Here is a 26255-nt window from a genome sequence, read left to right on the forward strand (position 1 = left end):
TCTGCTACAGCAGGGAGATTGGACTTGATGATCTCTAGAGATTCCTTCCAATCCCTGCAATTCTATGATTCTGTGTGATTCTGTGACTGTTTCAGTACAACGTAGATGTAGTACAACATAGTTCAGATGAAACGAGTTTCTCTCTGGGCTTATCGTTTTTTTCCTAGATCACAAGAGAAAATTTACTACAAGAAGGACCTCCTCAGAGCATATCACCACCACTTTAGTGCGTAATAATTTACAGAGATCTGTATGGATACTTTAGGAATACTTTCAAAAGCATTTACTGATAAGGTCAACATTATTGACTTTTTGATGAAGGCCTCACACTATGATTAATTTACTTCTGCATTACTTTGCTTTGCATTTTATGCCATGATGTATGTAACCAGCTGAGTATTTAGTGTCCCTAACATTTCATCCTGACACCAGAATGCTGGTGGAAGCAGTGCCTGCCAGGAGGGCTTCTGTGAGCAGCTGGACTGGCTTTGCTTTTTTTTGGAGGAAGGAAGTTCTCCACCTCATTGCCACGCCTTTAGGGAGGCTGAGCACAGTTCATTCTTCTGTCTTCCCCGCAATCATAGAATCATAGAATCATTGAATCACCAAGGTTGGAAAAGACTTAGAAGATCATCCAGTCCAACCGTTTACCTATTACCAATAGCTCCCACTAAACCATGTCCTTCAACACCACATCCCTCACTTGTGCTCTGGGCACTTTATAACAGTGTCAAAACCCAATCCTTGCTTTGTACAATCTAGTTTGAGAGCCCAGTACTGAAAGTACAAGAGAAAAACAGACCATTACTGTAAAAATCTCTCTGTTGGTAAAACTCCGTACTGAATGCACATTGACATAAATATGAAAAAAAAAAAGGTGAAAAGGTTTTGTTTCATCTCTGTGATTTAGTAAATAAAGTACAGTTTGTAGAACCTGACAGTGAGTCCAGCTGACACACTGGTAATGTGCAAAGAGATTTCTGCTATCATGCTAATGCCTACTTGAGGGTCTTGCATTTACTAAATTACTATTGCTTGTAGGAAATAGAAATTGCTAGGAAATAATGTGAGCAAACATAAAACAGAGCCTGAGCAAATGAGAAAGAGGTAAGAGAAATTCAGAACTTGAGAAAAACAGTGAAAAATAAGACCAGTCAAATATTTTCTGGTTTTAACTGATGTAAATCTACATTTTTTTTTCAAAATGGAAAGGAGGAAAACAGTCACTGTAAAAACATAATGTAAGAAGTTTTTATGTGAGATTAACCATCAGAAAGGCAAAAGTCATCAGAAAAAAAAACAGACCTCAAAGGCTAATGTGTCATTGGCCCCAAACAATGACAAAATAGTCACTTGCTAGATTAACTTATATTCTCCCCTTACAGAAGTCTCACTTCTCAGGAAGAAAATCTGATATGATACTGTCACCAGGGAAAGTGAGAGAAATACTTCTTCATCACTTTGATATAAGACATACTATGCCAGAAATAAGATGCCTTACAAATATTTTCTCCTCTGAAACCAGTGTTAGAGTGTGATGCCTCTAATTTGGCATCCTCAAACTTCTGGAAGGCAGGAGGCAATTTGTTGAAAAGGGTGATCAAAAAATGCTTGTTATGTCAAATACTACAAAGTTGAGACCCAGCAAAAGCTAACTCCCACCATTTTAGTCACTCTAGGTCAGCCACATCTCCTAACTCACTAAGTTAAGCACATGGAGAAAGTAGAATTTTGGGTTGACTGCACACAGAATTTTACAAAACAGAAGAAAAATAAAGTATTGGCAAACACTAAATGAACATCTAAGACATCTTCTCATGAAATAGTATTGCCCTTAGTCTTTAACGCTATGAGGTGAATTAAATACACTGTCTTGAATAGTTGTTATTTTATACCTCCGTACATAATCCTAATATTGTTTTAATTCAGTTATTCTTTTAAATAATTGCAGTTGTAGAGAAGACATAACTATGCTGGTGGTGTGCAATAAAATCTGAGACTTGACATAGATTACATATTCCCAATGGAGAACATTGCAATTGATTTAAGTCAACCTATCATTATAAGTCAAGAACTCATAGAAACATGAGAGTTCTGAATTGAAATGTCAATTTTTCCTTTAAAAGTAGAAATTAGCCATTCTTTTTTTCCTATATATGAGCTCGATTGATTTACACAAGAGCTATATTAAATAATCAGCTTTAATGAAGATGGTTGCTTGGTAGGATAGTTGTTAACTCATTTTGCTACTGCCTTAGGCAACATGGACTCAGTTCTCATCATTAAAAAAAAGTTGCATTTTTTAAGACAAGGAACTGGAATATATTATTTTACCTGCAATGATTTTATTTATAGAGACTATGTTTAAAAATATACATAGCTCATTCATACAAGGGGAAGAGGAGACATACAATGACTATACTTATTTAAGTCTTTAAGAGTTCTGTGTTCAGTTTGATGCTGCTGACTTCTGTTTTACTTATATTGTGACTTATAAAAGGAATTTGTGTCAGAGTGTGACAGATGTATGACTTAAGCATTGAAACTTAGAGCCATAATCCTCAAAACCTTGGCATTATTAATCTCTGGAGGATCTCCACACCACTGATTCAGAAGAAATAATGAACAAAGGCTACTTCCAGGCACTCCTCTCATCTCCAGTGCTTTTGTCAAGTGATGAATACTGAGAAGCTAGTAATGAACGTAAAGAAAACCCTAGAAATTGACTTTACCTGGGAGGTGTAGTAACATTTTAAAAAATGATGATAAAATAACTAACTTTTCCTCAGAATTAGATTGAATTTCAAATATTTTGTTTTGCTTCTACTAACACAACTACTGTTTTCACAAATTAGTATTGTACATCAAATCTTATTTTAAAATTAATTTTGCGTATGTGTTGCTAATTCTATTTACTACATCTGATTTTTTTTGTGAAGTGTGGTGTGGCTTTCCTAGGTGATGTGTTAACATTATTAAGAAATCTTCCATGTATTTAAATTTTGATTATCAGAACTGCCGTTTTTTAAAAAATTACCTCATAAATGTTTATCTTCTTCTTCAAAGGCTGAATACTCAAAAGGTTGAATTTGCTTTTCCAAGCATATTATTATGAGATATAGTAAATCATAATTAGAATTCTAGTCTTATATATTATTAAAATAGTACTGCTTAACTGTTCTGGCAAATGCCATTGCTGTTGTCTTAGGTCTTGAATGGGCAGTATCTCAGTTTAATGGGCTCCTCATAAACCAATGAGGAATTCAAAATTAATATTTCTTCTACATTTCTCATGTCATTTTAAAATTCTGGTCCAGAGAAGCCAAAGCCTGTTTCTTTTCTAATAAGACTTTTGAAGTTTAAATTGAACAAGACTCATTTTTGTAAAAATTAAGCACCAAATTTTGGGAAAAAAACTATTGCTGGAGAAGACAAAGTAAATTCTAAATTGCCAGGAATTCATAGCACTTTTACATGTACCTGTACTAAGATTTTAGAAGCTGGAAGCCTAATCACTGGGATTTACAGCTTATGTGCGTATCAGTGTAGGGATAGCCAGCAGGAGACCACCTCTATTCTGAGGGCCTGATTGAACAATTTGTTCTCTTAGTTTCTCAGACACAAGAATCCTACAGATATGCGGAATATTCAAATAAATCTATATGGTCCTTGGGTAATTGTCTTTACTCTGTTTTTCAGTAAGACACAGTATACTAAGTCAATTAGATTATTTTATATACCTTACCAGTTTAGTTTGTTTTTCAAAGAGTTTTGGTAACAAAGAGTGATTTATTCTGAACTAGACATTCAGTTTCTCTTGGCTGCTGTTCAGAAGCATAATTGTTTATACAAAATATTTTTTTAAAAAAAATTTTCCCTGTGAAATTTTTCAGGATTCCTTTCACCATATGTAGAGACAAAGAAAGCAAATGATGCTGACAGCTATTGGCCTATAGAGGTTAATCTCTTTTAAATGAAATGCAAAGCCAGGCTTTTCTTGTTAACTATAAAATATTATTCCCAAAGGTTTTCTTATTTTCAATCTTAAATATCAGGTTTTCACTTACTTGAGCACATGTATGCTGAGGAAACGTTGTACATACCTGTCATTACAGTGCGTACGCTGATGTATTGTTGTAGCCTTCATTCTTTTGAGCAGATAAAGCTTCAAGTAGATTCCTATGAAAGATCTTGTACTGCAAGGTCCAAAGGGTTTTTCTGTACATTTCTTAGGATTATCTCCTCCTCCTGCTTTTGTGTAATGCTCTTACCAGTTTGATGTTACTGAATAATCCTAAAACCCATGTTGGGATTCATTTGCTTATTTAATTATGCATAAGTTTTGAGGAAATATGCTTAGATTTTTATAGGGAGATCATTATATACTACTTTTTTTTTCTCTTCCTTTGAGATGCTGAATGTCTTAGAGATAAGATGTGAGCATACTGCAAGTCAAACCAACAATTTAAACTTTGATCCGTGCAAAATTGAAGTAAGTCAGGTTGTATGAGATGAGAAATCAACATTACCGCAGTTAGGCAGTGAGTGTGCATGTACTTCATCTCTAGGGAGACAACCAAAATGCAACCCAAAAGAGTTTATTTTCATTTTGACCTACTCATGCTTATATTTCCACACATGCATACATTTACATACATGCACTACCCTGCTGCAAATTCTTTATGCTGTTTATACTTGCTTTTTGGTCGCTCATAATATATGAAATAATTCTCATAACTGCAAGAAGAAATCTGCACAGATAGTCTCTACAAGTGTGAATATGCGTGGCTGAATAATAATCTGGCAGGTGAGAAATCCCTTCTACTTGTTACCTGAGCAATTTGAATATAGAATCCTGCATGGATCCCAAAGAAAGTTCCTCATGGTGGCACCAACACAAAGCCAGACAAGGACGGAGCCTCAAGGTTTCTCCATGCAGTGCCTGGGAATCAGGTATCTGATTTCAGGGCTATCTGAGGGTATGGAATTACTGACATCATCTGCACAGAAGCCTATAAAACCTTGCCAATATGTAATAATAATGACATAGTCCCAAAAGTATCCAGCACCATATTCAGCATTTCAAAGATGTAGGTCCTACACGCCATCGGTACATACTCTCTTTTAATACTTACTTTGCATTTTGACCTGTTTTGGTAATTATATTTCATTATGAATATTCCAGCTTTGATTGATAGGTGGAGCTGACACTGTTAATTACGATTTTGACACCATTTCCTTTGAAGCCAATGACAAAACTCCTATTGACTTCAAATAGCTTAGGATAAAGCTTTATAGAACAAGCTTTTATTGTACTCATATCAAATAAATTGTGCATACCTAGACACTGCTGAAAGATGATGAGCATTCATTGAAGACACTGGAAGTCAAAGACATCATGAATTTTCCTACAGAGTCTTCATTTTGAACTTTTTCAATATTGTATATTGAACAGTTACCTAGTTTCCTAACGCATACATTTGTCATTTGAAATGAGATGATTGTCAAATGGAATGAAATAATTTTACAGAAGTATGTTCATTTTCTATTACTGTACATATCAAAATGTCATGGGAATGTTGCTAATGGGTTCTGTGGGTCACAAAGTTCATTCCAAAAAAATGACAGATTTATGGAAAGTGGGATTTCCCTCCATACCCTCGTGGTTCATAGAACAGTAATAATGTATTTATAGCAGCTTGCTTCCTGTATGCACATATTTCCTTTTCTGCAGAAGAAAAGAAGTTATAAACAATGACCCTACTGCGAGGTGGATAAGGAAGAACATAAGCTGGATAATTAATTCTTCCATGTCACACATGAAAAAGGTAAAGATGCAAGACTCACGCATACAGCACACTTCTCATCAACAAAATTGATGGGATATGTTCAATAGGACTTGTGTGGACAATACATTTGAAGTGTATCAGCAGTAGAACATGACATTGCAATGATGCATGATTTTTCCATGTCAGAACAGGCACCCACAGATCTCACCCACCTCTGGCCCCTCGTACAGTTCATTTTCCCTTCAGATGTGCAGTTAAGCCTGTTTGTGGGGGCATTTTATGGTACAGAGATACTCAAAGACAGTTATAAACAAGAGATTTCTAAGATACTGGAGGAGAGAATGAGTATCTAAAACAGATTTATTCATGAAGGCATGTCTTGAAGTACACTGAAGTACAGAGAGAAGAATCATTTATGTGAAAATTGACTCATTTAGTTTGCATATATAAACGGTATTACGTATAACTGAATTATGAGTCCTGAAGTGAGCTGTCTCCCACTTAGAATAGTAACTTCCAACATTTCCACCCAAGAATTAATACAGCATCAGGCTCTATGCAGCTTATCTTATATGATATCATAAATCTTTTAAAATTACACTGACTTGGGCAAGGTAATTTATTGTTTTAACCACAGTATTTTAGAAGTATTGGAATAGATGTGGATTTGTTCTGCTATAGTCGGCAGACTTCAGATATCTACTGGAGTTCTTCACCCATTAAGTTTAGGGTCCCAGATAAATCATGCTGGAAATTAGTACTAGAGGTAGGCACACTTTCAAAAGGCTAGATGGCTGAGTTGCAACAGTAAGCAGATAATCCCTTTTCCATGTATTGAGTTTAGCATGGTAGCTTAGGAACTTCACATTTTATTCACTATATACTCTTACATTTTGTTATCTCCAGTTTGCTTTCTGGCACTGATGCAACACATGCCTTTTACAGGGGCAGTCACAGCCTTTGGCATCTCACACATCTAAGAAGAGAACATCCACTTTCACTACAGCCTACATTTCGCTCTGGCAAACAGGCACAGAACCAGATGTAGGGGTTAGATACTTGTTACCTTCTACCAGGTGGAAATGATTAAGGAAATAATCATCATTTGCACTGTCCAAGTTATAGCCCTAATCTTCCCAGATGAGTTAAATTAGTACAGATACAGTCTGATTAAATCACATCTTTTGTATCTTTATTTTCTTCTGGTGTGTCTGGTTGATCAGGCTTCTTCCAGAGGATTTACATTTCCATTTAGAGTATCACACACAGCCTTGCAGATCAAAGTGGACATTTATCAGAGGTCTTTTCAATGAATAGTTATGTTATAATGGGATTCTCAAAAACTATTTTAGAATACACCAGCTTACATAGATCTTGTTTTCAAGTTCTTTTTAAATAAATGTCTCATAATGCAAAGAAAATAAATAATGAATTTGCATAAAATGATTTTTTTTTTAATTATTATTCTTTTAAGTGCATGGAGAAGTACAATCATTTAATGGGGTATATAAGGGAACTGGACAAACAAAAAGGTCTTTTCTGTCTATAAAGATCATAGAATCATAGAATCATATAATTGCTTGAGTTGGAAGGGACCTTTAAAGGTCACCTAGTCCAAATTCCTTGCCACGAACAAGGACATCTACAGCTAGATCTTACTGCTTAGAGCCTGTCCAACCTGACCTTGAATGTTCCCGTGCCTCACTATCCTTATGGTAAAAACTTCTTTCTTATATCCACTTTAAATCTCTCCACTTTTAGTTTGAAACTTTTTCCCCTTGTCCTATTTCAACAGACCTTGTTAAAGTGTATATCCTGTTCCTTCTTGTAGCCCTCTTTCAGTACTGAAAGGCCATTATTGGGTCTCTCTGGAGCCTTCTCTCAAGGCTGAACAGACCCAGCTTTCTCAGTCTGTTCTCGTAGAGGAGGTGTTCCATCTCTTGAATCAAAACATATGGCTTTAACCAATTACTGAGAAATTATATGTATATGTATGTATTCCTGAAATTATATGTACATATTACTGAGAAATGGTAGTACCATGTAGTTCCTGATGGAAATTTAAGAACAAAAGTTTTCGATAAAATAATAGCTAGATCTACTTAGTTCGTTGTCCAGGAAAATGTAATTGTATTATTAAGTCAGCTTTTATTTCCACAGTGCTTAAGCCCATATGAACAACAAAAAAGAAGTCGAAAATATGCATGAAAGGAGGTGGAATTACTTTAGAGGGCTATATAAACAGTTTCTAAACGTCCCAATCACTGTATGTCAATGGACTGGTTGCCAATTTATGAACAATAACAACAGCAAAAGCCATACAACTCTGGTTTGGGGAATTCTTCATTAGTTAAAGTTTATGCAGCACAAATAATTTTGGTGTTAAATAGTGTGAATTAAAAATAAGTAAGATAAAATGCTACAACCATGATTCAGTATCAGAATCATTAGCTTGCTCCTTAAACAGGATAGAAGTTTACCTGAACTTTGCACGAAGTGTGGGTCTACTGTAAACCCATACTTTAGGGTTTTTATTATTTTATTATTTTAGAATACTCTAACGTCAATGTGATCAGAGTAGATCTAAAACAAACTGAGATGGATGCTTTAGGATAAGAGGAATGTATAATTAAGTTGTGCAGATTTAACATACTAATTACAAGGTAATCATAATGGTTTACCAATCCTACAGCTGGAGGCTTTCAGAGAAAATATGCTATTATTATTACTACTACCTACAGATTTAGAGTATTTCTGTGTCCACTGGTGTAGAGTTCTAGTTTTTTTATATTTGTTTCATATCTCAAAATGGAGATAGATTTTTCACAAATAAATGTATAAAGATTTTTCACAGTAGAAAGACTAGACAGTGAGTTAGAAACAGTTAACATAGAAATACACTGCTAACTCTAAAATTGATTTTTACCACTATTATAAAACTGGTCCACCCTTCTGATGTCTGTTGGTCCTGTGAACTATCTGGCAGCTGTCATTTTTTTTTCTTGCCAATGACCTACTTCAAGGTAGGTTTTTTTAAAAGACCATGTTTTACAGCTGAATGAAATCTCTGTCTGAGAATTTGACAGGATGTGTATAGACCAGCCAGTGTTATTGTTTATGATGTTGATTGTCCATAAAGGACAGGAATGCCATATGCCTTCGGGAAGGGTTAGCTGCTCGCCTCTCAATAGGTAACATACCAGCCCAGTACAGGCAACAGTAGTGTCAAAAGTGTATAAAGATACAATTTTCATCCCATGCTGAAAATTCACTGATTTTTTCTATTCCTCTCTTACTAGAATGTAAATTGTGAAAAAAAAAACCACTATCTGGCAAGCCAAAATTAAGTGTTTCAGTGTTGCGGGTTTATTTTATGTTATGCATGCCACCAGTGTATACCACTCATATTTTAAGAATGATTTTCTTATTTATTAACTTAAAATGTAGTGATCACTTTCCAGACATTCATATAATGGGTGATATCTACTTTGCACTTAAATCTTCTATCATTTTTCTTTCCAGATGGGGAAAGACATGCTAAAGAACAAATACCACGCTTTGGTAGTTAACTGGTACTTTCCTGTTTTTAATAGGAAAAAATATTTTTCCCTGGAATAAATATTACCCCTTTTAATGATTTTTAAGGGTTTTCACTTATAGCCATAGTGGGTTTTTTTTTTTTGTTTTTTTTTTTTGTTTTTTTTTTTTGTGAGGTTTTTCTGTGTCAAAGTCTGATCTCATGTTATTGTAATATTCTGCTTGACTCTGTGTTTCTTTCTAAAGGAAAGAAATGAAATTTTGCTTCTTTCATCTTATATTTGTTATGGCTACAGATCACAGCTTTTTGCCACGGGACTGAAAGGCTCTTGAACTTCTAATAAGTTCAACAAATTCAAGAGAGCCAACGTAATCCTACAGAAATATCATGCATAATCATTTCTTAAATTCTACAAAATTCAATAGAAAAGTTTCGAATTTTGATACAATCTGATCAGTTTATCCCACGGGGAAAATTTACTTGAATGGCAGTTTATATCATCATGTTTCTGAAAAAATTATCATTGAAAAGCTTGGTTTTAAGGCCAGGTAGTGAATTGTTAAACAGTACTGAGATAATCTGAAGTTCTTGGCCTTTAGCAGCAGTTCATACTTTTGTTCTCAACATAATATCACACAGTAGATCTGGAAATAATCTTATCACAAATAATTTACAATTATCAAAAGGATCTCTGTTCAAATATATAGATACATCATTATCTTTCCTTCCAACACAAACACAAGTTTCAAAGGGTAAGAATACTTGGTGACGACTACCTATGCCATATTTGACAAATACTGCCTTAGATCAAGTTCCTTGCCTATGCAGTGTATAGCACAGAATAATTTTGCTAAGTATATTCATACCTTTATATCCAAGTTCTGAAATAATTAAGTAATTCTATCCTTAACTAATTTAATTCTTCAGTGGACCATTCTTCATTTCAAGATTCATGACATTGCATGGGAGGATGATATAGATAAGTTGGGCAGGGGGAACCAGGACAAACCTGGAAGAATAAGAATTTTCAGAATAGAAGTGGAATAGAGATCTTTAAGAACTCCAGTAACTTATTTTAAGAGAAAGAAAAACAACTAACAGTGAGTGAGTTCTTAGGGTTTTGTCAATAGTTATGTCCACGAGACCATCTTTGTTTAATGCAGTATGCTACTAGTGCTGGATACCATGGTACATTTCTGTTAGTAAACTTATAAGGTTTGTGTTCCTTGGTTGCCAAAAAAGTGTATTGCTTGCCTATGAGGAATTAGAAGATTTGACTCACACATACATTCTCAACACAGACTTTAACCAGACTTTAAGAAGAAGCTGCTGGAATTACTTTTAAACACTCCCCTATTTAGATTAATTTCTCATCACATGCTTATTTTGTCAGCATAAATTTTCCCAGATCTTTCCATCCCATATATAGATAAATAAATAATTCAGTGTTTACTTATATTTGAATCAATGGCATTATTATAATGATTATAGCTATTGCTCCTTTTGCAACACAGTTATGGAATAAATCAAGGTCTTCCACAATGACAGATAAAATTATACTTTTTGATTTTGTGAAGCCCTAAACAGGTCTGTCTATCAGAGGGTGAACAGTTAACTTTTGAGAGCCAGGGCTGTAAGAAAAAATACTAAATTAAAGCATCCAAAGAAACATTCATAATTACTATTCTTTAAAAAAAATAAAATCTTGACTCACATGTGACTGCAGGGTGGATCACTGTCATCACAGCTGACAATGCTCTATAAATACGAAGTTGCTGAGGCTGAGCCTCTTGAAAAGTCTGCAAGGTAAGAAGCGGAGACATTTTGTAAATTCTACTGTGTAATTCTGCTGTGTACATATTCACGTACAATATCGAATTGATAATGGCACACATTTTGCATTTGCATTAGTTAGTCAAAAGCCAGAGGCGAAAATACATCATCAAGGATGAATTTCCCAAGTGTTTTACTTCTGCAGCATCAGTGGTACTTCTGCAGATTCAAATGGGATTTTTCTGCAGTTTTTCCAAATGCAGCAACAACATTAATGCTGGCTTTTCAGCATGAACCAAGGCAGTAAATGTATATTTCTACAATATTTACACAAACAAAAGCTTTATCTGTAATTCATTTTTAATTAGAAAGCATTCCATGATAAACTGGTCTTTCTTCATGTTCAAGCTTATATTCACTAAGCTTTATGGATTTACTATTCCCTAAGAGCACTACCTAACACTGAAATAACATCTGAGATGTGCAAGTAATCAGAACTTCTGTTTCCAAACCTTATGAGCTGGCATAAAACACAACGTTAATATTCAGCCGTTGTATTTATTATACATGACAAGAGATAATAAGGTGTTATTAATACATAATAAGTATCATATATTAGGAATGTAATGAAGATGCAGTGTCTGACTTCAAAATCAGTTATTCCACTGCACTGTTTTATTCTGCAGAATTTACCTGAATTTTCCTCAGAAGGAATAGAACCAATACTTCTCAAATATTTTGTTTTGTAGATCTGCTCATAACTTTGCCAGTCTTTCTCATAAGACTGAGCAGTACTTTCTATTGAACTCCTAAGGATACATGATATATCACAAATCCATCGTTGCATTTTACAAAAAGGATAGTTTTGCCAAAAGGAGGGGCTGTATATGCAGCACAGGAGGTCTGAAAGCCAAAAGGTGAATTCAGAGCCACACGGTGTGTAGATCAATCAACCACATGGCTGCCTGATTCATGCAATTTCTGTTCTTGGATATATTAGTACTACGGATGAGTTAGAATATTCTGTTTCCTCACTTCTTATTCCTTGAACAGATTTTTCAATATTTTCTTTCATTAACGTTTAATTAAGATTTTAAAACTCTGTAACTCACTGGAGCAGCCCCAGGTTCCAGTATCAGGTAAATATTAATATTGTCATTCAAACTCAATATTCTTTTCTACTTCTGCTGTATGTTCATGTGAAACAGCAAACAACCAAAAATGTTATATTTAATTAACATACTATTTTGCCCAGAGTAGTTCAGACTAAGTACCAAGAAAAAGATTTACCAAGTCTACTATCTTGAAGAGCTACTGGAAAGGAAAATGCTGCTCAAAATAATGCCAATAGCAAAAATCCTGCAGTGGACTAGATTTTGCCAATAGAAACATTTTTTTTTTACTACGGCATATGAATAATCACTATTATTACCATATGGCTTTCATTAAGAATAGCAGTGTCTCAGACTATGTAGCATCTTTGTTGCAAGAAAATCCAATACCTTGTAAATGTAACAAACTAAAGAAAAGTCTCAGAAACCCAGAGCCATGGCAAACACTGCTCATGAATACCCCAGTCACAAAGGTGACTAGGTTCAAATACAATCACTGCCTTACAATCCTGTTCCAGGAACGACTGTGTTTTCCTTCAGCATGTTAGTTATCCATCAGAAACTTTGGACCGATAGCTGTTCCTTAGAGAGCAAATAAGAGAAGAATGCATGGTTTTGGTGTACTGCCTTGTTTTTAATATGGATTTATTTTGGTAAATACATCATCTGTACTGATGACAGTGAGGTCACGTATTGTGACTTCAAAGCATTTCACAGATGTCAATGAATTAAACTTCTGAGATATCTGAGTGATAGACAAGTTTTTATCTTCAAACAGATGGAGAGCCCATGCAGACAAGGAACCACAGAGTTTTACAGGAAAAAAAAAACAACAACAAATTCAACTTGCTTCACTCTGAAGTATTTTAACTCTTGCCCATAACCACATATTAACTCTTGTCCCCACCTTTGCTGGGGACTCCTGACATTTCAGGAGTTGAAGAAAATAAGCAGAAGCATCTCTGACAGCCTCAGACCTACCCTGACACTGGCACAAGGGAAGAGGAAGCTGAGAGATGGGGGCTGGACTGCCTGATCTAGCTGCTGGTGCTGAGATTTGCCATGGCTGCAGTGACAAACCAAGCACTTGTTCAGAGGCAAGTCATGCATTTCATGTGGGCTAAGAAATTGTAAAATAATTTCTCTTATGCAAAATTTGCACCCAAATGTTAAATGAACACAGAAATCTCATAATAATAATACCTCCCTTCTCCTCCCAAAAAATAATCACCAAACAAACAGCCCATAAGCACATAGCCAACTTAAACTTGATCTGTTTTCTTCACTAACTCTGTTATACATGAACAGGAATATCTACACCCGTGGTTTTGTGCACTGAAAACTTCGATAGGCACTTTAAAAAGAGTAACTGCCTTAATTTAGGTTGTATGCAGAAGTTCAGGTCAAGGCAAGTGAAAAAGCACCAAAATGATCCATTATTTCTTTTGATAGAAGAAAGGCAGCTTTCTCCTGACATGGGCAGCAGCAGCAACAGCTCTCTTAGAACAGTCTGGCACTGGTGGGAGGTGAAGGGGAAAAGCAACAGAGCACATTGCAAAGAACCTCCATGCATTGCAAAGCCATACCTATGGCAAAGAAACCCAGACTTTTTATGTTATTGCATCAAATAGTTGTGGCTCTCCCCCTACCCATTGCCTAAAATGCTGAGCAACAAAAGTTAAAAAATAAAAATCTGCAACAAAGCCAAAGAGTATTCAGCTGGTACTAAAATGCCTGAGATAATACAAGCTACACAAAAGAAACATGGTGATAGACATCAAGCTGCAAAAGGTCTGCAGAGGGTTTTAGAAGTCTCTTGCAAAACAAAGGTCTCAACCTTCTGAACTTAAAATATTCACCATTTTTTTTCCCTAAACAGTTTTAAAATGAATGAGAGAGACTGTCAAAATCAAATAAAGGAAAATGAAGTACTGTCTGTTCAACTTTTTGTCTGTTATCAATAGAATTATTAATCCAGTGCAGAAAATTAAATCAAGTATCCTAAGACACACATCAGTTATTAGGCTGCACTATCTTCAAATGATTATTTTTTATTTTTTATTAAAAATTTTGGCAGAAACATTTTGAATAAGAGAAACTCTAACATTTCTGAAAGACATTTTCTTGTAGAATTGGGGAAAAATATACAGAAAGCATGATAGCTTATGGTAGCTCAATTCCCTGAAACTTTTTTTTTTTCTGTGAAAATTTCAGTAGAGTCTATGCACTGAGTAGAGAGACAGACCTGTAGAGTTCCAGTACCTGCTTTTCCCTCTATTTGTGAAAATAGATGCCTGGGGACAACTTCTGTCAAGAGGAATAAACCTCACCATCCAGGTAAAAATGGACAAGCAGGAAGCACATTAAAACTGGCATCTTCTGCTAAGAAAGACATATGAGTTCATCCTCAATTTTTACAGCAGACTATATATCCATAAATGAACATCTGGCTAATAACACCTTATCTCATCTCTACTGCTTCAAAGCAGTACTGTTCTGTGTTGAAAACGGAAAAAAAAACAAACAGTGTTCTGCAATAGGTGGAGCTTAGACTACTCTTGAGAAAGAGGTTTGAGTCATTGCAACTTAAATGGAGGTTTCATTTCTTTGTGCTTGCATATTTGGGGATTCATATTCCTGCAAGCAAGCTGACAGCAGCGGGCTGCACAAACTCACCCCAGATTTGGTTGTGTAGGCACTGGCTGCAGCTCAGGAACAGGAACCCAGTGATATACAGCCTTAGGTTTACCTGAATTTTGCTCATAGATCTCTAAAGGTTTCAAAAAAGATCCTAGTTTATACACAATGGGTGACAACCTTCTCCGCTGCTGAAATGAACCAGAAGTACCTAATATACATCTAGGCAGGGTGTCTGGCTTTTAAGCTGGTATCAGCATTAATTAGTCTTGTCCATTTGGAAGGGCAGATAACATTGTAGCCGAGATTTGTAAATCTCTCTCTGCTCAGGCCTTGGTGCATTTTGTGCTTGTCTGGCTTTGTGTCTAGACCCTTGCAAGCAGAGACCCCAGCTGGCTGAGCATTACTCAGCTAATGTCATTCTGGGCTTTGGGGACTGTGTTTTATCTAGAAACACTTGTGAAAAAGTAGACAGCATGAGCTAGCCTATACTTATCAAGGTTGTCACGGCAAGAAGAAATTCAGTTGAAGGAAGACATGGAAATTTAGCATGCAGATGACATACAAAAGCTACATTAAATTCCTAGCGATATGTGCCCAGTGATGTCTGTCTCACTCTGACAGATTCCCATTTGTTGTGCTGCTTGTTGCCCTTTTGACAGTAATTTGTTGCTTCATGTCGGTCATTCTCAGGCCTTCTTCTGACAGGATGAAAGGGGTACAGAATACTCTCCATAGCATATTTAGGCTCTGGAGATTTCCCAAGGACGAAGGAGTAGCAGGAAATTAGCTTTGGCTTTTCTCCTTAGAAAACAGTGCTTGAATCACATGGAGGGAAAAAACAACTGATGTTTTTTTATTTCCCACACATATACAGGTTCATGTAGACACACACACAGCCATACAGAACCAAGACAGACATGCTTGCAAGGTTCAGGCTGAGTTGAAGAGCAAACTGTTTTAATGAATATTTTGATCAACCTTGCCAAATTGATTTAGAGTGTGAGTGCAGTCTGGGAATTTTGCTCATTAGTGCTGAACTTCATGATAAAGGAACATAGAGTGGTGAGCTCATTAGTATCAGCCTGCCTGTGTCTGAAGGCGTACATGATGACAGGATGACACAAGTGACAAGAGACAGGGGCTGTGGTGCTGCTGCACGTTAAAAATATCCCTCACAGTGCTGCTCTGAAATATTAATTTTACTAATATGGTTCTTACAATGAGTTATGTTGAATTAATAGAAGAATGAGGTGATTTGAAAGTATTTCCCTAAAAGGAAACATGCCAGCTCTGTCAGTAAAGAGTTATACAGCTAGTAGCATTTACCTTGCAATAGCAACTTTTCTTCAAAGAGAACATTGTCACAGGGGTGCTACGTGGGCAAACCCCACCCTTGTTTCCCTCTACTGAGCAGAAAGATGCCCACATTGTTAGACAGGATTTGCATGGAACACGTTGGTGCTCTTAGAAATACACTGTAGCAAAGAAGTAAATCCCAGCCAGGGTAAGAGCAGGGGGTGCCTGCCGAGCTGTAGTGCTGGGTGCTGGCAGCTCGCTTGGTCTTTCCCTGCTCATGGCCAAGGTGCAGAGCTGGCTACAAGAGAGCTGGAGTGGTGGCTGCACAGCAACCGGTAGAGCTGCCTGAGGCTGAGAGCACCTCCTAACTCTGCCAGGCCCTAGAACTTGAAGTACTGGAGTTTATGTCCTCCGTAAAAGCACTTTATGCTCCTATTGTAATGTGGCAACTTCTGGTGAAACCTACAAATGCCTACTCTTTCTAAATCTTGATAAATTCTTGGCCTTAGTGCAACCTTATGGCAATGAGTTCCACACATTAATTACGTGCTCTGTAAAAATATCTTAATGCATTTTAAATCTACATTTTAATACCATTTTGTTCTTCTGTTATAGGAGATTTTATATAGAAACATTGCTCTACAATTTGTAATTCATATACATTTTTATTCTTTTCTCTCTTTTTCTTGATACACTTGAAATAGCACCAAACTTTGCAGATTCCATCATGTCTTGAATATTTTAAATGCCACTTTCTTAAACTCACTGGTTCCTGTCTTTGCCATAGGTATAGATCAATAGAAAAGCTATTTTTAATAATATTTTTTCCCTTTCTAGGTTGCTACATCCTAACAATTTGTCTTCTTTCTGCCACTGACGACTGTACTTGCAGTGATAATCAGGATTATTATTATTATTTTACTTGGGTGGTTATTTCGAATTTAGAATTCCAAGCGTGGCTTTATAGAAGGTATGGAAAAATGATTTTGCCAAGGTTAATGAAGTGTAATGTAAACATCTGATCCCTCTGCTACAAGATCATTAGACAGAGCTCTGAAGAAGACCTGGCTGCTAATTCTGACATTTCAGTTTTCACATAGAGAACAGAAAAGCTGTCAGATTTTGTATTTCTTCTAGTGATCCAGCTAGAAGGGAACATGATTTCACCTAAGGTGCTTTTTGGGCTTCTGGTGAATTTTACTGAAATCTAGAGAATTACAATGAATTGCACATGTGTTTGAAACACAGAAAAATCTCTCCCTACTTACTTAATGACACCTTTGTATAAACTGCAGATAATTGCAAGCTTAAAAGAGCTAGTCAAGATTAAAAATCTTTTAAGTTAAACATACTCTTGCTTGTTTTTGCAATATTTTTTTTTCATAAGATTATTTCTTTCAGAACATTACCGCATTCCATAAAAACAACCAGCCATTCCAGGGAAGTTTTAGTGTTTGTTCCAAGAGACAAGAACTGTATTTTTAAACACAGCTTCAGTGCCTTGTGGGATTTGCATTTTCCTTATTTATGCAGCTGGAACCTGTGATACAGTCATAAATCTCAGCCAGCAGCTGGGCAGGAGGAGGGCTACCTGGAGGAATTATTTTGGAGGGAAGCAGCCTGTGTGGTCAGGGAGCATGCCTGTTGGTCTCAGCACATCTCTGACGAGAGAACAGGAGATAAGCAAGTGCATTTTTCAGCTGTCACTGAAAGGAAGCTATTGGTCAAATTCAACTGATTTGTTTGGTTGCTAGTTATTCCACACCTGAATGAAATATTTCCTGCTCTTCCTAAAAGGTTATTTTTATACTCTTTATCTAATCCAAATCAGTAATTGCTATTGTACATTTGTTGGCTATTAGTCTGACTGCATATTTTTTCCATTTTGTCTCAAAGATTTTCTGTTTTCTTGCCATCTCCTTCAAAGACCACTGTTACAGTGGCTACATTCCTGGTAATAGTGAATTTTGTGTAAATGGATGGGTGTTTTACAGTGAAACCTGAACTGCTGTTATTAAGAATTATATTAATGGTAAATGATCTAAAATGTAAGTGGTCAAAGCACAAAAATTAAACAAAAGGCACTGTACATAAATTAACTTCTGAAATAAGAGATAATATTGCTACATTTGTAGATGCTATTGAAAATTCTGCTCTGTTTGCACATCTGGAGTTGTTATCCTCTGGGGCGAAATAAATGAATAATAATAATAAAAAAAAGATAAGTATCTGTTAATTTCTGTCACAAAAAAAAAAAAAAAAAAAAAATCACAGGAAAGAAAAAGAATGACAAATATGCTGAGTTAAAAAACATGACAAAGAAAGTCTATATTATGTATCTGATAGGACTGGTATATTTATCAGTTGCATCTTGTGCCATGGCCAGCTGGTTAAGTGCTAGAGTGGAAGCCGGACTTAGCTAAGTCAATTAGTGGTATCTCCTTACCAACACAGATCCACTTCTGCTTTCCTTTTTCTTGAGGGTTAAATGAATTCAAATGATTTTTCCTAGGTTTTCCAATTTCCTTTTGTTATTGTATACATTTTTTTTCAGTAACTCTCAGACCTGAGAAGTCATCTTGCCCTGCACAAGGAGTCCATACACTGCTTTGGGTTATGACAGTTTGAAATGCTGTTTCTGAAGCTGGGCAGCTGCATTAACAGAACATAAACTCCTCACTGTCGAAATCTACAGCATTTGCAAAAATAAATCCTATCCAAATCAAAAGAAAACAACAAAGATAATTCTGAGTAAAACATGACAGTAGAGACAGACCATTCTGAGCACTAGGTGATCTTCCAAACACCCATTGCAAATTATTGATATTATCATTTTTCTATATTGATTAGCTGCAAATCCTGATATCTATCTTAGAATACTGTGTACTATCCAAGTATTTTCTGATGTGAGACCCCTTAGACATCCTCTTTGCCTTTAAAGCCTAATAAGAAAACTCTACCCAAACCCCTTACTTGTTACTTTGACATGGTGAGTTTTGTCTGCCTTTCAAGGCCCCAGACACAACGTGCCACAGAAGTGTGAGTGTAGGTTTGGAGAACTTGCCTGTATTTTTGCAGGTTCCAACCAGTGCCATCAAGTCTGGAGCTGGAAAAGTCAGGATGAATCCCTTTATTTTGTTGGAGGTATGTTGCTGCATTGTTAATGCTGTGCAGTTTTGCTGCTCTAATTTTTGTCATTGTTCTGGTGTAGCACCACTGTGACAGATGGTTTTTCCCCTGTAGATGGGCTTTTTGTGTGTGTGTGTGTGTGTGCTATTAACTTTGCATTAGATCTGTTTTAAGAGTGCCATAAAAAGTTATGTGCTACCATTTTCAATGGTAAAATATTTATGCATACCAGAACTATTTATGTACTATTAATTGAAGCAAAACAATTTGCATTTTTTTTCCACAGTCAAGTCAGTAATTATGTTGTAAACAACCAAATTACCTGCACCAATAACTTAAACTTAACTGTATATACTTTCATGATCAAAGTTATTTCCATCTAATTTTATTCCATGTGATTTTAGACACTTGCTTTCAAATACAACCAGGTACATACTGATAATTAACTTTGAGGCAGAATCCAAAGCACTCATTAACTTTGATTTATAACTAAAACTATCTGGGTTTAAGAACCTGGTACATAGATGAATCTCACTTTAATAGAGTACTTTGTTTCTTCCGTGTGGGAATGGGAAGGCTTACTGGATGAAACTTTCCCAGTCTGCAGCACACTGTAATGGTATCAGCTACTTCAGACAGTGTGTGCAGTCTTTCATCTGTCAGCTGACTAGTCTATGCTTGCTCAATAAGCTTTATATTTAATCAGGGTAAGAGAGGCACCTTGACGAAGCGCAATTATTTTAATTGCAATGGAAAAACAAAGAACTAAATTATGAGGCAAATTTAACTTTTAAACTTCTGTCTGTTCTAGAACTAAAAGAAGATTTAATGGAACTAACAATAGTTTGATCCTGGAGATTTGTCCTTTCAGAGCCGCAGTAACTTTTTCTGAGAGGACAGATCCAATGAATGCTTGTATCTATGCCAACATTGTTAACTTTGAAAATACTTGTTTTTGAAGTTCTTTTAGGGTTTCTGTTGAACAAAATAAATGCCAAGCAGCTTGTGCACCAACCATGCAATCTTTTTGTTCTTCCTGTATCCTTAAACAGTTTATGTCAGGAGTAAATCATTTGACAGCGACACTAAAATGAAAATAATTTGGAATGCTGACATTCCTCCCTCCCTCCCAAGCTGCCTTCAGTTGTCAGAAACAAAGTAGCAAATAGTCTTCAGGCTTCAGGTTGCAAACTGTGATTACTGTATAGCAGAATTTCTAAATAAAGTTTACATCTATTGTAGATTGGGACGTATTGGAACTTCTGTCAGATAGCCATTCTGAACATATCAAGCTGCTAGCTCATAGATTTTAGCCTGGAAGCAGTAATCAATTTATTGATTATTAATAAAAATAATCAATTATTAAAAGCATGGCCACTTTCTTTTGTTTAGCAGGAGCAAGGTCACAGTGTTGTTTTTAGTGTTTGACACTTTGAAAACTCTCAATACGAAACAGAAACATCCAAATGTTTTTAAAATGATGAAGACTTTCTTCCAAGGGCCAGTATTTGCTCCTCTCCTCCTGTTCCCACTGTGCCTGTAGAGGACTGCGTCCTCGGCTAGCATGAAAAATTGCAGCTCTATTTGTTGCCACCAGTAAAAGACATAACCAGCAGGACTTTTCTGCACTGTTTCAGTGTGAGTGGAAAAGCTCTGGGAGCTGCGTTTTTGACATGGTCAGAAAGCCAGGGAAGGCACCATTTTGAGACTTTCTGGTGCAAAGATTAGGCTGTCACTTAGGTCACACACCTTTGCAATTTAGTAGTCTTTTCTTTGGAGAAAATTCCTTATTTTGGAATCTCTGCTGTCAGAAATACAAAAACAAAGCAGAAATATAAGGGAATCTGTCTCAAGAAATCTATGCCACTGTGTAAAATTGAGTAGGTGAGAAATATCTTCAGTTCTCTTTGACACAATCCCACCCAATTGGTTTGATTTATCAGCTGCTAATGAGAAGACTGCACCTGATAATGAGTCACAAGCAGGCTGCACAAAGCAGAGGTGGACTTGCAAATAAAGCTGATGGAGGCACCATCACACTGGCACTTCTCCAGCTCCTGTGTGGCAAGTTGGGAAGGCTGGGCTGCATCTTTGTTCGATCTCATGAAGTAACAACAGTTTGGAAAAGTAGACAGACTTCAGATACAATTGTGTGGTGGTTATGTTTGTTTTCGAGCTGTAGATGCACCCCTGATCAATGCTACTCCTAGAAAGACCGCAGGTTCTGTTAGAGGAAATTTGCAGGGGACTATTTCTCCTGATGCATAGGAAAGAGGTTGGCTGCAGAATCATCTTCAAGCCACCTGTGAACCTTCAGCATCCTATCCTGTTGAATATTGACTTGGTAAAAAGACGGACTGATGGAAAGCACTTTGTTTCAGTTATTGAGTAACACACGGTATCCTCAGAAAACCAGTCAAAATGAGTTCCACTGCACATATCTCCATATAAATGTGGTTATCAGAAAAAAGATCATAAGCATTGTATTAGCCATTCACAGGAAGAGGAACTCATAATTATTAGCCCTCAGCTTTTCCCTGAAAGCAAACAGCACAGCAGCATGGTATCAAACACTGTCTGAGGCATGAGAATTGTCAATCAGCGCCTTTTGGAGCAGAATAATTGTGATAATCTCCATAGAGGTTTCAGTCTGTGCTTTGTTTGTGATACGAGACAGGAAGCATAAATGTGTCAAAAACCAGCAGATGGGGGGCCCTGTTACTTGGTTAAATCCTCTGTAGTGCCTGATCACCAGCTGGCAAATAGAGGAGTACTGCTTCCTGAAGGTGACTCTCAAACCATGATGCAACAAGCAGGCAGGTATTTTGTTTTGTTTGGTTTTTATTTTTTCAATACTGCAGTATCTTTCATGGAAATCCAATCTCAGAACCTGCGATGGTCTCAAGCACTGGGTGGAGCATTCCTCTAATCGCTGGGAAAGGTGTATATGCAAGTAATTAAACATTAAATACCATCTGTTCAGAGCTCAGCAAGGCTGAATCAGCATCACTCTCATGAAACTGAGTATTTGTTCTATGACAAGTCTGGTGTTATTGCACAAAAACATTCCCTTCTTTTACCTTTCCCTGGCCACTCTTATCTATGTTCTTATACAGCTAATGCTTACCATGAATTGCAAGTGATTCTGGCAGGGATTAAACTTGGTGGAAATCCATGTCTCAGTGAGCACGGTAGAGATATCTGATGGTATGACACTTGCCTGGGCATTACACCCCAAAAGTCTGAAACAGCCCCAAAATTGCTTCTCCACAACAAGAGCAAAGTGTTTCCTTTGTGTTTCTTTGATATATTAATGTTGAACTCAAAGGTGCTCGAGCTTACAACAAATTTTATTGTCAGGTTAAATCGATGAGTATGGGAAGATCCCAAGAAATACCTCATTTCTTTGCAGTTATGTCACACAAGCGTTACATGGCTGTAAGTCTTCTTAAATGCAATTTACACAGAGTGTGCTGAAATTTATTGTAATCACTTCTTTCTTTTGTTTATATAAAGTTGTTCAATACAGCATCTGCATAACTGTTTCCTAATAGCTTAGTCTACTGATCTTTGTGTTGCTTTTAGCATGCCAGCATTGTAAGACACACAAAAGATTCATTGTTGACTATACATACAATCTAAGTCAACACTACTGTTGTAAAGAAATTCTATAGTAAAACACGCTTTGAAAACTATTTTTCATCCATCAATTTCCCTTGCAGTTTATGGCAAGGTATTACAATTACATTGTAACAACCAATTCCTTCCGTTTACTTTTTTTTTTTCCAGATAGGTTACCCTCTTTAAAAAAAATGATTCCTATTTTTTTTTCTTATGGAGACACATTCATTCACACATTCATAACTATAAATGAGTAACTGAATACTATAGATTGGGTGAGAAGCTGAAAAATATTTTATAGAAAAAAGTTTTTTCTCTATTCAAAGTGAGAATAGCCATTTGAGGCCATTCCTTTTCTGCCAAACACAAACAAAAACGTAGAAGAAACCTGAGAAATAACTGAAAACCCAACACAAATTAAAATTTAGAAGAAGCCAACAGGCATCATTTTTAAGTCATTTCTTTTCAAGTGCAGATGAAGGGAAAGGTGCTTGAGAGTGGTGATGGTGACACAGACCCATGGGGTGCCCTCGGAGCTGCACGAGGTGCCCAGATGTGCCAGCTCCTGCCATGGCACTGGGGACTGCAGGATTGCTGTTCACCTTGGCCACATGTGAGTGGCACGGGGCCTCACATAGAAAGGCCTGCTGGAAGGGAGGTAACACGCATACAGGCTTGAGGTAAGTAGGGCTGTGGGGAAGGTTAGAATTAAAAGAAAATCATTACTAACAGAAATGGAGTGCGACTGGAGAGAAAACAAATTGCTCTGGGTACTGGGAAACTCTGCCTGCGGTGACCTAAGGGTAAAACCTGTAGTGTACTTAATGATGTGCTTACTGGCTGGCACAGAGCCTGCTTTGAATATGAGCTGAGAAATTCAGCGCAGCCTGCCTGAGCTAATTGGGGGATGGAGGAGCCAGGCTTTAGGAAACAAGGAGCTGCTCCTCACTGCAAAGGATCAGAGACACTGAGATGTAGACCTCTGCTTCTCCCTGTGTCTGTGTGGAGTGTTGTGTGCTACACTGAGTAAAGTATGAGAATTAATGACATTCTTATTTTTTTAATTTTGAGATTTCACAACGTGTTACCTCTCTTTCAGAACATTTAATTATGTCTATCACCCAGTAAAAGAAAAAAGAAAAAAAAAAGATTACTGGAGATTATTAGAGAAGTTATTAAATTCTAAGATGTGTTTCCGAATATATGAGTGTAGTTTCCATTTGGTAAGCTTGATTTGTCAGATGACAGGAAACAAGAGCACACCGAGTTCCATTTCAATGGAATACTTATTACTGAACTAATTATCAGCCATTTGTAGCTGGAGATTCAGAAAACTCTGAACATCGCTGACAGTGCCTTGAAGCACAAGGAAGCCATGCTTATCAAGGTACTCTACCTCATAGGGGATTTTCACCTATGTGCCAAAAAATAAGGTAAGGGTGAGATGGAAATTCAGTTAGGACCAGATATGTACAGGCACTGCTTCTTTTATGAGAATTACCACTTATTTTTTGTGATGACTGAAACAGGAATTTCTTTAAACAACAATGGAGTTATACTGTGCACGTTCTTGTTACAGCTTGCGATCTCTAGCTGCCATTGGAGAAGCCCTGGGCAGTGCAGGGCACTCACACTGTGCTGACAGGACCAAGCAGCCACACGGCTCCAGGCTCATTGCCAAGCCCTGGATCTGATGGATGGCTATTATTGTAGGGCCTGAACAATATCAGCTTTATAAATAAAGTGATCGATAAAAATATGATTTTTAATCTTTGTAGATACTTCAAGTCAGAATTAAGATTCTAATGTCATTTCCACTTCTATAGATTCTATTTCTACTGAAGTCAGTAGCATATTATCGTATAGAGACACCTTTTTCAGCTGCATTTACAAGGCAACTGAGCCCGGTGTTAACATGCAGAGCCCACTGACAATTGTAGAGACATTTCCCTTCAGAATGCTGAAACATTCATTTGTACACATGCATTTTCCTGACAACTTCTCCCCTAAGAACTTGAAAATTAATGTTCTATTCTGATCTCCAGGAGTACAGATTTGTTATGTCCTATTGTATACACTATCTATGAAGGCACACAAATGAATATTTAAATCCTCATCTATGAACAAATGTTCTGTGTGCTGTATGCTAGTACATGAGTTAGGACTTTCTACACTGAGACAGAACAGAATACAGTCTATCAGAAGGTGAAGCAGAATAGATTCTGCGCAGTGAAGCCATTTCTGCCAGATCAAGCTGCTGTGGCATCATTTCCAAACTACATCTCTTGTTGCTGTACATGGATTTTAACATCACTCAATGAATCCTTCTTCATGAGGAACACTATTGCTATTGCATTCCAGAAACATTTCAGTGCATTAGAGAACAACACCAAGAGAAACTTCATGGGACTAGTCACTACTTCTAACTTTGTTGTTTTACTCCATTGCTTCCTTTTGTTCTTATAACAATTGCTACATTTGATTTACAGAATGTAAAATAAAGCAGTTTTAGTTCGATTAATTGTTCCTAACTGACTTAGACAAGTATTCTTTTATTTAGTGAACAATTACATAGGATGTTAATTTTCTGCAGGCTGATCAAAATGTATTGGCATTTGAATGATAAATATTCACTAGAATAGGTATTTATAAACAATTTTGGATAAATATTAGTAGATACTTAATAAAACCAGAATTTATAAGAATCATAGTTCTGTTTCAGGTGATGGCAAAGAACACTTTTAGGAAGAGTATAGGAAATAAGTATATAATGGTAGGAACTTGACCTAGAGATGGAATTGAGACCATCGTGCTGTTAGTTAAAAGATAAACAGTGCAAAACAATACCTCACAGCAGTGAGTTCCACAGTTCAATCATGCTTCAGGATATAAAAAAGTACTCTCTTCCTATTTCTTTCAATTTGTGATTTATAATTTCAGGTCACTTATAGTTCTGCTTTAAGTTTGAAAAATAATAAATATCAGCAAGTCTATAGCAGCAAATCAATACAGAGAATTACACATACTAAAAGAGATTAGCAGAGGGTTTTGGCGCATTGTCTGATCAAACTGCATCTCAGAAGTTGTGACAGAAAATGGATAAACAGCAAAATTCATGGTTTAAACTTCACCCTCAACTGTGCAACCACTGCACGTGCTGTTGATGTTCCAACCTTTTGAAAGGAGCTGGCATGTTGCCACCACGCTGAAGTTTCTGTAACCGAGATGCAGCTGTGAAGTGAATGGCCAAGATGAAGGCATTCAAGTGCCTCAAGGGCCACTCTGAAGTAGAAGAGAAAAGTAAACTGTGAATAACCAGGAAAAGAGAATTAAAAAAAAACAAACCCAGGTATGTTC

The 26255-nt window shown here is 36.6% G+C and overlaps 1 long non-coding RNA gene across 1 annotated transcript in view; it reads right to left on the reverse strand.

Annotated features, from left to right (window-relative positions):
• Positions 1-11041: 11041 nt before the first annotated feature.
• LOC149917288 (uncharacterized) overlaps positions 11042-26255 on the reverse strand; it is a 205165-nt gene continuing 189951 nt past the window's right edge. The window contains exon 3 of the long non-coding RNA XR_016468036.1: positions 11042-11126. This is a non-coding gene — a long non-coding RNA (uncharacterized LOC149917288). The remainder of the gene's footprint in view (positions 11127-26255) is intronic.

The sequence above is a fragment of the Phasianus colchicus genome, chromosome 7 (assembly GCF_987193195.1).
Source record: "Phasianus colchicus chromosome 7, bPhaCol1.hap1.1, whole genome shotgun sequence".
In the NCBI taxonomy this organism is placed as follows: Eukaryota; Metazoa; Chordata; class Aves; order Galliformes; family Phasianidae; genus Phasianus; species Phasianus colchicus.